Genomic DNA, 5,691 nt, shown 5'->3' with positions numbered 1-5,691 from the left:
AGCTATTAAATCCTTAGTGGAATGCCAATGACTCTGTGACAAGCTCCCACGTTGTCAGACACGGTCCCTGCCAAGAAAGGGGATTGCTTTTTTGTTTTTGGCATAAATCACAACCTCCAGCAAGTGGGAGGGGGGGGAAGCCAAGCCTCACGGTGGGATGGCCATGGCTTTGGCTTCTGCTGATAAATGCATGAGCTTTCTCTTTAGTGGTTTGAAGGATATACATTTTCCATTTGAAAAATGGATTTTAGCCCATTCTTAATTCTTAATCGCATGAGGTCTACTGGTAATACTAGTCCCATGCAACTAGGGATTGTGTCTTTATTTTGGCTGGTCTATTTATGTCTATTAGTTATGTCAGTCAGTATTGTCACACTTCATTGTGGCAATACTGTGGAGCTGAAAGTAAGAACAAGAGCTGTGTGTTGACAGCCAAGTATGTTCGTGATGACACTCTTATGAAATTATGAGTACAAAACATGTCAATATTTAGATGCACTAATGACTCCTGTTAACATCAACTAAAAATACAATGTGTTTATTGGTGTCTTAGGGGTTAGGGGTTAGGGGCCTGAAAGAGGTATATAGAAGTCTCTGCATGCAACAGTTACTATAATACATGAAAACAGTGTGGATCCTTCAAGAAGTGTGATCTCCTAAATTGTGTGCCACAGACTTGTCTTGGGACTGACAGTGAACAAATCTGTCCTCAAATCTATCAAATCAAATCAAACAAAAAATCATTTTGGTGAGCCTTCACTAAAAACAAAGCAGGAGTCTACTGTCTACCCTCTTATTCTAGGCGATGGCCAACAAAAATCAGTTATGTAATAAAGGCAGTATTAGGGAGTTAGTATTAGGCACAAGGACCATGGTTTATCTGAAACTAATGTAAATGTAAAATTGGCTCAGAAAAAGGCTTTCTCATATATTTTCTTAAGGTATTCTAAAAAAAGACTAGTCTAACTGTCGGCATTATACTGAATGGAGGAAAACGAATGCTAACACATTACATCACATGCTCTATATCTACAATAGACAGGTTGCAGATCCACTAGTATTTAATTTGCGCTTAATTAACCACATGGCTGCACAGTCCCAATTGTATTAGCTTGGTAGATATGACCAGCTGTGAGATGATTGTTGTTTTAATAGATGGCTGAAACAAAATAATGTGATGCCGGTCTTGTGTAAATATATGAGCACATCAGGCTTAAAGGCAGCTATTGTGTTTCCTCTTTATATTTTACCTGTAAATCTGCTTTGATTTGTCAACATTATTAAGGAAAAAAATTGGAAGGAACAGTTTTGTTGTTACTTCACTGCTACCGGCTAGATCTACTTTTTTACTATGTTTGCAGGCTGGATTCACAGGTAATACGATTTATGAGTATTTAGCAAAAGTGCTTAAGCACAGAGCATCAAACATTGCATAAATTTCATTCTGAATAAAAGCCACAGCGATACCAGTGTTTCTAGGAAATCAACACCACCAGTCAATTATACACTTAACAGACAATGCAGCATTGCTGGGTCAGAGCTGCATGATAAGAAAAAGAAAATAATCTTCAAATGAACTTGGATTTTTTTTGCTAGTAATTTTAAAAATGTGAAATGTCATGGAGAAGTACTTTTCAATAATGTATATGTTGTACACACAATTCACCTTGAAGATATTAACTTACAGAAGTCATTCAGATTCCTCATGGAGTCTGGGTTGCTGGCACTTTAAACCACAACTCAGTTATTGTGGTCTTAGTAACAACAGAGCAATGCTTAGTTTGAGCACGATTATGTGTGTGTGGATATTTCAAGCAGTGTAATAAAAGCGGATGCGTGGCTGTAGAAACTATGACTGTTCTCAGGCATGTGAAGCTGATATGAGAGGCTTGCCATTCTTCTAGGCATTTATTACAAAAGGTCACAAGTCAGGAGCTTTGAATTCTGTCCTGCAAAACATAACATAATTAAACTACACTAAAAGTGTAATATTTTCTGGCTAAGTGGTGAAAAATCATGTACAGCATTCAGGTTTCTATGTTGTCAAAAGGAAGATGTCTTTTCATTTGTCTGATTAAAGGAAACCTATTTTGTACAGTCCAGTATGATCAAATCAGCCAATATGTGTAATGTTTTTTCTAAGTGTATCACTACAAGGAATTGTGAAATACTATTGGCATGTGGTTAGTGGCTTTTAAATGTCAAAGCCTAGTTCTATAAACTCCCAGTAAAGAGTTGTGTCTAAAATAACAGGATGGCATGTGGCCACTGATATTAGTATGTCCTAGGACTTAATGCAGGAAGAAGCTCAGTTGTTTGCACGGTTGCACTTAGTCATGCACATGACTTTTTTTAATCACTGACGACTTTCCATAATGTCCTCTGAAAGCATTGCAAACACTTGCTCGCAGTAAAAGAGAAATTTGAAGCCATGCGACAGTTGGCAAAGCGCAAGCGGTGTATGTGAAGTTACGTAATGGTGTTTGGTGTTACAGAATGATGAATGGTTTGATTGTACCTGAAGACAATGATTAATATGGGCCGAGACATGGCCAGTGCCTGAGTCTGTTTATTGACATTTTGGAACAGAAATTGTAGCCAGTAGGGCTGAACGATTTTTTGAAAATAATCTAACCAATTTTTATTTAACTACTTCAATCACAGTAGTATATTGAGCACTGACCAAGCCTGGTGTAAACATTCATATGAAAGTCAGAAACAAATCACTCAAACTAAAGTGCAGATTGCAGAAATTTAAAAACAAATATGTGGCTTTACCACACTTAGTATTTAGATTATGCAATTATTTACTATAATAAACATATGTAAACATGTGGATAACACTTTTTAAACACTGTCTTTGAACTTTACTATACAGTTAAATAAGTAAAAATATAGTGTGTGTATATATATATATATATATATATATATATATATATATATATATATATATATATATATATATACACACACACACAAAACAGTGTTTTTTTTTTTTTTTTTTTCAGTGCACAGAGAGGAGCTGTCTCCAGCCCCTCCCCCTCTGAAGTTGCGTGCCGTGTCCATGACAGCGTCAACGTTGCACTTGTTCAGAGAGGCTATCGTTACGTTAGTTGCTGGTGTTCTTGCCGTGGGATTAACTGTACTAATAAAACCGTTGAAACACCGCGGCCATGCTGCTGTGAAAGCTCCCCTAATGTCATTTATCAGAGTCTGGTTGTTACCCCTCTCAGTGGCAGCTCCTCCACTCCATATCTTTATAACGGAGCTAACCGCTAATCAGAGCTAATCGTTGCCAACCAAGCCTTCAATTCTGCGTGCCTGTATCGATTAACTGCATGTATGGACTCGAGCCCGAATAAAACCCTTCATTTTATTAAAATGTCTGTAAAAGTTTTAAACTACAACTCAGAGTTGTTTGAATGACAGAAATCAGCTCAAGGTATGGCGTAGTGTTGGTGTGCCAAGTTGATGCTTTCTCTGCAGAGTGCAGTCTGATTTGCTCTCGCAAGTCGTGACCAAATTGCAGCCTTTGCAAATAGGAAATCACGCTTTAACATATCGCGATATTATTGCAAATGCAATTAATCGTTCAGCCCTAGTAGCCAGGACATGCTTTTGTGGTTGTTTGTTTGTTAGCTGCACTAGAGGTGTGGATCTATGAACATCGGTCTGTTGGTCTGACACTTTGGTCCAGACTGAAACAACCTTTAAGATAGATTGCCACCATGATGTTTACATTTTTTTTAAACGAAATGACTTGGCAACAATTTGATGTACTGAAATGAAATTTGGTTGAAATGTGGTTCTGAGTGAAATGGCAACAATCACATGGATTGCATTTAAATTTGGTATAGACAACTTTTCATCCAGCACCATCATTAGGTTAACATTTTGATTTGTATGTAAAACTAATGGCATTCCCCATCAGCCTTAGCTGTACTTTGTGTTAACATGCTAAACTGCTATGGTCAACCTTCTTAAAATCTGCGTATAGCACATTGTCATTCAGAGTGTAGAAACTCTCTCGCATGATGGTGTTAGCATTTAGCTCAAAGCTCTGCAGTGCCTATTAGAGGTGTGACGAGATTAAACGTGAAGAGATTTCTCGTTGAGGTAAAAGTGTCTTGCGATATTAGTACACAAGTGCAGAGCAGCAGCCTTTAAATTAGCATAGAAGATCCCCCGCCCGTTCTCCAAAGTTGACTCTGAGTTCCCCTCCCTCTCTCTCCCTCTCTCCCTCTCTTCCTCTTTCTCTCTTGCCCAAGACACACACGCGCCCGCAGCGTGGAGTTCACTTTGGGGCTGTCTCGCGCAGACCACTCTCTTTCTCTGTTAAAGTGAGTCGGGAAGCGGACAACAAAACCTAACTTTACTTTTAATGACAATAAACAAAGAGAAATGTTCTCCGTTCGTCCTATAATGGTCATAAATCGATACTAGAGTAGCCTACTTCCTTGTTTATTGCTGCAATGAATAAAATGCAGAAGAGGAGAAAAGAGCATCTGTCTTCACAAAAGTCTCTTGAGTGTTTGATGGTAATTTATTTGTGCTTTAGAACGTAATCAATGTGAAACAATATCAAAACTAGAACTGCATCAGTTATGATGGGGTCCAACCCTCCCAGTGCGAGTCGCCCCCGACGACACAGGGAGCGCGTGAAAGTGGGACCCAAAGCATAACGGTGGGGAGCCAAGCGTCAGGAAATATCGAGAAGTGTGAACCGCAAGGTCTGCGGTACATTGCCGTTGCAAATATCCCATTAACATTGAGTAAAAGGGCCAAAACTGGTCTACGTTGACTATAGCGCACCCTAATGGCCAATCTTCACCAAATTTGGTACAGAGCCTCAGAGCGGCATGCCGAACAAGCGTCACAAGTTTTATGTCGATAGCAATTACTACGGCAGAGAACTTGCAATCGCAAATGGCCCATTTGCATGCATTGAGTTATCGGCCAAAACACATAAACGTTGATTATGGCGCCATATAGTGGCAGATTTTCACCAAATTTGGTACAGAGCATTGCAGTGGGATGTTGATGTTGGGAAAGTTTTTTGCTGATAGCATTTCATTTGGCTGAGATATTCTAAAGTTTGTGTTTGGTAGCTAGATCAAAAATTTCGAATTTCGAGTTCGAAAAAGTTGGTATTGTGTGATATTGCGGAAAATTTGAAGTTGCTCACATTAGTGTAAGTGGTGAATCCAAACCTGGGTCCCATAGGCCACGCCCACTTTGACGAATCAGTACCCCACTGTAGGGGTGGCCTCAGGAGTGGCCCTAGATGGTACCCTCAAAATTTTGTAAAAATCGGTGAGCCGTTCATGAGATATAAACTTTTTGTACTTGTAGCGCCCCCTAGTGGCCAATTTTCGTAACATTTGTTGGGGAGCCACAGAGGGTCATTTTGGAACTTTTGTTTGAATAAAGGACTATTTTTCCAGTCTTATTTCTTCATTGTAGTTTTCTGTAAAATAGTGTTAAAATCTTGTCTCGATTTCGTGAACCCAATCTTGTGTCTCATCTCGTGAGCTGGGTGTCTCGTCACACCCCTAGTGCCTATATACAGCCTCACAGAGCCATTAGAGTGTCTGTAGACTCTTAGTCTTGATACATATTAAGTGACACGCTCATAATTACATTAAGAGTAAAGATAGACAAATGAAACAGTTCACTATTGAACAGGGAAGG

Source organism: Perca flavescens, chromosome 4 (assembly GCF_004354835.1).
Source record: "Perca flavescens isolate YP-PL-M2 chromosome 4, PFLA_1.0, whole genome shotgun sequence".
Lineage (NCBI taxonomy): Eukaryota > Metazoa > Chordata > Actinopteri > Perciformes > Percidae > Perca > Perca flavescens.
This window is presented reverse-complemented; position numbering follows the sequence as displayed.